This window comes from Mus caroli, chromosome 2, assembly GCF_900094665.2.
Source record: "Mus caroli chromosome 2, CAROLI_EIJ_v1.1, whole genome shotgun sequence".
Taxonomy (NCBI): Eukaryota; Metazoa; Chordata; class Mammalia; order Rodentia; family Muridae; genus Mus; species Mus caroli.
In genome coordinates this window covers 124599798-124607011 of record NC_034571.1, presented here as the reverse complement: position 1 = coordinate 124607011, position 7214 = coordinate 124599798, and positions in this window count along the sequence as shown.

Genomic DNA, 7214 nt, shown 5'->3' with positions numbered 1-7214 from the left:
TGAGTGCCAGAACTCACACGCTGACAAAGCTCTTTCAATGGTTGAGATCTCTAGAACCTTCTAGAAGTCATCTGGTCTTAGGTTTGGATTCCATTTTCCCAGATTACCCTGGCCAACCATAAGATGATAAGTATCATGGCAACGGCTACAGCATCAGCTGCTGTTCCTTGCGCTGACCCACTGCCATCTCCACTATAACCACCTTCAAAGCCGTTGCCACCATCATTACAAATCCCCATCAGCACCATTCTTATACAATCATTTACCCAGCAAACACTTGCTGTACATCTCTCTCGGGCTTGTGGTATACATATTAGGACGAAACAGTCTCCTGAGAACTTACACTTCAGGAGCTAAAGGGACCTGAAACCATAAGAAGGAAATTATCAAAAAAAAAAAAAAAAAAAAACCCGCTAGGATTCGATATATACTGTAGAAAGGAAGCAGAGAGTGGTAGCGGCTGGAGGGCGGGGCCAGTGGCAGGCTACAGTTTCCTACAGCATGGTCAGCGGCAAGACTGAGTCAAGATCAAAGTGAGGGATTTGACGGTACTCTCATCGTTCTTACTGAATGATTATTATTGTGTGATTTTTATACACGAAACACTTAATAAAAACAGTTTGGGAAGAGTCTAAAATGTCAAGGACAGATCTTCAACTTAAGGTCTAACTGGATGAACATTTCATGATGCTTTGGAGGATCCTTGCTGGGTTTCTTTCACAATGCTGCCCTCCAGTGTTCAGTGTGAGTAGTGCATGATCAGGAATTCAAGCGCTTACTATGAGTCCCAATTTCTCACCCAGACATTAGCAAACTATATTAAAGTTCTCAAATATACAAAAATATTATGAAGTAAATATGTTTTAAATTTCAAATCCTCACAAGGGTGAAGCCAAATTAAAAGGGACAGATTCGCCTGAAATTCCCACAATTTGTAAAAATATAAGTAAAATAAAATTTATTTTTATATCAATAGTCATATGCACTTGTGATATTTATGGACACTATGTGTCACAAAATAGGCTGGTTATTGCCTTTAATTTTCTGTTAAACTTCACAATGTTTGATAAGGGAAGTATTAAAGCATTTTATATGAGGCTCAGATCATTAATACTCTATTCCTGGAACATATATATTAAGACTAATTAAAATGAGATTTATTTAGTTTCAACCCAAGGGACTAGATGTGATGGAGTCTTTCTTAAGCATCTAGAAAACATGCATGTTAAATTTCATGGTAAGTACTAAGTAAAAAGAGGTTGCTGGACATACCCTTAGTTAGAAACAACATTGGCATCCAACCCCCACACCAGCACCATGCTTTAAGAAAAAGCAACAGACTCATCCTCGTGCAAGTTTGGAATGAGACAGGTCGTTCATCCTGGAGGTGCACGCCATGACTGCTTGTTTGTTGGTTTGATTTGGTTTAATTTTGTTTTGTTTCTTTGTGTGAAGCCCTGGTTGTCCTAGAACTCACTCTGTAGAGCAGGCTGGCCTTGAACTCACAGCCTGCCTCTGCCTCCTGAGTGATGGGGTTAAAGGAGTGCCCCACCACCTCCTGGCCAAAAGCCTGATTTTATTAATTTAAACATTAGAAACGAGGGGGTAAAATCACCAGTAGCCTTGAGGTGAGAAACAATGTGTACTCAGCAAAAGGGGGAAACAGTGGGGATGGACAGAAGGTGACAGGGACCAACACACACTCAAACCCAAAGCTTCCAGATAGCAATCGGTAGATGGCAGAGGGGGCGAGACCCCTTTGCCACACCAGCTAGGAAAAGAAAGCCTTGGGCTTAAACTTAATGTAAAAGGGATAAAGTAACAGGACTCAAAAGGCTTCTGAAGATCAGGGACTTAGACAAATGGAAGTGCAAACTGCATGCTTAGACTGAAAGATCCCATGTCATAAACATAGCCACATAAAATGTAAGGTGAAGGGGGCCATAATGCAATCGCCCATAAGGATTTGTGGAGGGGAGAATGAAGTTTATTACTCCTAAGGCTCACAAAAACATGTCTTTCACACTAAATTCATGATGAGCAGAGCTAATAATGATCTATCCTATCTTTCAAAGTTACTGTGAATACATTTAAAATATTTTTCCTACAAAAACAAGAATGTGAAGTGATATGTACATTAACTAAATTTGACCATCCTACATCATATTCATGGGAGGGTCATGGTGGCGCATGCTTATAACGCCAGTCTTTGGAGGCTGAAGTAGGAAGACCATAGTTTATGGCCAACCTAGGCAACACAGGGACGGTCTTAAAACAAAAACAAGACTCACCATGTACTCCCATAATACACTCAATTATTATTGGTCAATTAAAAAAAGAATGGCTAGAAAATCTTTTCTAGGAAGAATCATGAGATAGGATAATTCTACCAATTATTAAAACGCTGTGAAATTATAAGCATTTGAGCAAATTAGACAGATCAGTGGGAAGCCTCTGAAAGGAGAGTCAAGAGGCAGGCTCATGCAAATAGATTTTCCTGTATTATTATTATTAATTACGATTATTTTAAGAGATTTATTTTATTTTATTTTATACATGAGTGTTTGCCTGCACGTATGTCTATGTGCCATGTGCTTGGTTGATGCCGTGGCATTTCTTATACTTTAAAGATGGAGTTTTGAATTCCTGGGGGCGGGGGATAAGTAGTGGGACCTGGGGAACCCGCAGGCACCTGGCACTTTGCAAATGTGGCTGTGCCCTTTATCTTCCATAAACATAGACCCTAGATTCAGAGCTGGGAGTCTAAATGGTCACCCCGTAAATGCCCTTAATGACCTCAGAGGGATGATGGTTTACAAAGTATGACACGAAAACAGGAGGCCATTTTAAGAAATGCCTGACAAGCTGGCTCAGCAGTGCAGCCTTTTAATCCTGGCACCTGGAAGGCTGAGGCTGGAAGGTCATCGAATTCAAGATCAGCTTGGGCCACAGAGAAAGATTGATCTCAAAAACAGTGTGTCAAATTCTAATCACCATCAAGAAACGAGGAAGAAGGGCTGGAGAGATGGCTCAGCAGTTAAAAGCACTGGCTGCTCTTCCAGAGTTCCTGAGTTAATTTCCCAGCAACCACATGGTGGCTCACAGCCATCTATAACGGGATCCAATGCCTTCTTCTGGTGTGTGTCTGAAGATGGTGACAGTGTACTCATATAAATTAAAATAAATAAATCTAAAAAAAAAAAAAAACAAGTGAGGAAGAAGATGGCAAGTTAAAGTTGGCAAATTCTAGAAGACAATGACGATGCGGGTTAGTGTTACAATTTCATATTGTGCATGGCCAGAGCCACTGAGGGTCATCTGAGCCATGGGTGGAAACTGGCCAATTCCCTGCACAGGGTTTGTTACATGATTTTGTGAGGTGTGAGGAGCAGGTGTGGCAGCAGTCCCAAGATGGCGCCTGGGACTGCAGCTAAGTCTTATGACTTGCACCTGACCTCCTCATACACCTGAAAATAAGCCACGGCCATTGTGAGAGCTGCACAGGTGCACAATGATGCTGGCAGTGTAAACAAGTCCATATTTGGTGGAGACATGCCCCTGCCACCCTGATTGGCTGAAGCTGCGTGCCTGGTGAGGTGACGTGGCCTGCTGTGAGTGGATGGGGGCTGAGAGTATNTAAGCAGACCTCCCTGGGTGCCCGGGGTCCCCGTAGCAGCATCGAGGCATTCCTGCAATAAAGGCTGTTGAGAAGAATCCGACCTTGTTGTGTCTCCTTGCTGGCCGAGGTGGACGCAGCATCTGGTGGCCCTACAGAGACCCGGGGACAACGACCTCGCGGATTCAGAACTCTTCAGCTGAGGAACGGTGGTACCGGTAAGTCTCCTAAATTGATCCCCGGGTTTAAGGGGGATATGTTTTTCTCGCCCATAGACCCAGTGTGGGTAGCTCTTGCCATTGTTGTTTTGTTTTTTGTAAAACCCGGCGTGAAACCGCTTTGGCGTGTACGAGCTTGTTTAGAAGATAAGCGGTGTGTCGAAGCAGTAAAGGCAGGTCAAGAAATTCTTACAGAACAACAAAGTATGTCAGAGGAAGATAAGGAACGAATGAGCAGAAAAAAGAAAAAGGGCGAAAGGGGCGAGAAAGAGAAAGAAAAGGAAAGAGGAAAGGAAAGAAAAGGGGGAAGGGAAGGGGAAAGGGAAGGAAAGGGGAAAGGGAAAGGGAAGGGAGGGGGAAAGGGAAGAGAAGGGGAAAGGGAAGGGAGGGGGAAGGGAAGGGGAAAGGGAAGGGAAGGAAAAAGGGAAGGGAAAAGGGAAGGGAAGGAAGGATTGAGATGATAAGGTTCCCGGGTAAGTGGGACAAGTTAAGGTTCCCGGCTTTGGGACAAGTTAAGGTTCCCGGCTTTGGGACAAGTTAAGGTTCATGAGTTATGCTTTTTTCTCCCACTGACCCTTTGTGGGTAGGTCTGATAGTTTTGGTCTTGTTTGTTCTGATATATGGACTCTGTTACTGTTTGAATTGTCAGGCAGTCAAGACAGGTCAGAAAATCCTTACAGAGCAACAAGAGAGTATGTCGGAAGAGGAGAAGGGCTTAAAAAGAAAAAAGAAAAAGAAAGGTGACATAGTGTTATCAGGTGGACAGAAAGGACAAAACAAAAGAACTGAGGCAGAGGAGGAAGGTGAATTAGCTTCCGCGCCCCCTCCCTATGCCTCCTCGGCAGCCGCCTATAGGTGGACCTTCTGTCCGGAGGTTTGGAGAGAGGTTAGATTCTCCTTGCTGGGATGTCCTATTTTCACCGACCAAGCAGGGCAGAGATATCACGAGCCTCTAGATTTCAAAGTAATCAGGAATTTGGCTTAATCCGTGCAGACATACGGTTTAACTGCCTCCTATACTGTGACTCAAGTAGAGGCCTTGAATAGACACTGTATGACGCCGTCCGATTGGGCAGTCTTGGTGAAGGCATGCCTTTCACCTGGGCAGTATTTAGATTGGAAAGCCTTCCTTATTGAATTTGCAAATGAACAGGCAGCTGCTAATGCTGCTGCAGGAAATTCAGCATGGGATAGGGATACGCTGCTTGGTCAAGGTTGCTTTGCACAACAACAGACGGTGCAGGTGAATCAGATTGCCATAAGGACGTGGAAATCATTGCCCACTGGTGTTGACATGGGCGAGAGGAGCTGTTTGTGTTTTTCCCCAGGAACAAAAAAATCCAATCTGGGTACTGGAGCGATTGACTCGAAAGCTGCCTACAACTTCTGTCCCCCCCCCCACCCCCCTGAAGATGAAACTATGGATCCTGTGGCTGGGAATGCTCCCGCTAGTGAGAACTGAAGAGCTCTGTGTTCCTGAGGCCCATGCTGTTGACGCATTCAAGTGTTTCCTCAATTCTTTACATCTCATGCTTCGCTAAAATTGCCTTTTTTCAGCTAAAGGGATTGTTGTGTTTTCAGATGATTCAAAATATTTCACAGATGAGTGATTGTGTTCAGCTGTATCTACTAAAGCTAATGCTACCTGGATTCGAGGGGTGTGGCCTGCCAGTATATCCAAGGGCAATGTTACTATACCCTCCCAACCTAGATGGGCCCCCTTCCTTTTTGTAGGAGTGTTCATGATTCCCTTCCACCTTGAGCAGTGCCCCCTTAAATTATAGTTATGTGGGGTGAATGGTAGTTGCACTGATCCCTTGCCTCAGGGCTGATGGGAGCCCTGGGATGTATGCTTGTAATAGTGTGTGTGTTGTGTGTTTGTATGTGTCGGGTGCAGGGTGTGCAGGCCTGCACTTCCGCCATGGTGGCACAGGCCTTTGCCACAGTGGAGGTGGGACAATCTCCTCAGATTTGGCTTGCCGCTCTAAAGAAATAATGCTGCATTATGCCGTGGGTTGCGAGGCTAAGCACTGCACAGAGGATAGCTTGCTGTTGGCATCCTGTGGAAGGCATGTCTGATTGCATGAAGGTTCAGTGTTCTAGTTCCCTTCCCCCAGGAAAAATGACACGGGAGCTGGCCAAGACCTCTTTGGGTGATGAGCCCAAGGGATGGTTTTGTGTAGGGCCCCTATGCTTGCACACTGGGGATCAGACCTCTACCTTCACCCATGAGGCTTGCTTGCAGCAACCAAAATTGGGCCATAGGTTAATCAGTGTCCTGGCCTTCTGGTGCACCTGCCGCATGCAGACAGGACAATCTCTCAAGTGTGGCTTGGAATGATAGAGAAGTCGTCAATGACGGATAAGACTCCCTGGGCGTGTCACCAACCTAAGACAGGGATCAAACCAATGCTGTTTGTCTCCCAAGGACGGGTAAGGGGCATTGCTGCAGGGGGCAATCTAAGACAGACATTCTCTCTGCCAAAAGAAAAGAAAAAAAAGGGGGAGATGTGAGGAGCGGTGTGGCAGCAGTCCCAAGATGGCGCCCGGGACTGCAGCTAAGTCTTATGACTTGCACCTGACTTCTTCATACACCTGAAAAGCCACGACCATCGTGAGAGCTGCGCAGGTGTACCATGATGCTGGCAATGTAAACAAGTCCATATTTGGTGGAGATATGCCCCTGCCACCCTGATTGGCTGAAGCTGCGTGCCTGGTGAGGTGACGTGGCCTGCTGTGAGTGGATGGGGGCTGAGAGTATATAAGCAGACCTCCCTGGGTTCCCTGGGTGCCCTGGGTTCCCGGGGTCCCCGTAGTAGCATCGAGGCGTTCCTGCAATAAAGGCTGTTGAGAAGAATCCGACCGTGTTGTGTCATTCTTGCTGGTTGAGAGCAGACGCAGCAGTGAGGAAAGATGTGTTTGGTACCAACACAAGCATCCCCCTCTCTGGCAAATATCAGCCAGGGTTTGGTAAGAAAAGCTTTGCCCTCAATAAATGATCAAGAGAAAAGAACTAAACTTTAATGAAAGCCCAAGATGATGAGAGTCACTGTCCAGAGTACTGACAGAGAGGGCATGATAAAGGTCAAAGGTCAGCCTAGCGCTTCCGAACACGCCTGCTTTAAGAACGACAATATGATGGGCTGTAATACTGGAGCATCCTGGGTAATTAAAAAAATAAACTGAAAGTGGATGGCCAGGAGAGCATCAGAAGATGCTGGGCTTTAGTTAGTACACTCTTCCACGCACTGGGAGGGAAGTGTCGAGGCCTTTACTTGCTGGGCTGAACTGGGACCATGAGGTAGTGCCATTGTCAAGGGTCTGTCTTGTAGAGACGGACAGCCTCAGGAGCAGAGGTAATGCCTGGCAGGTCTTGTCAC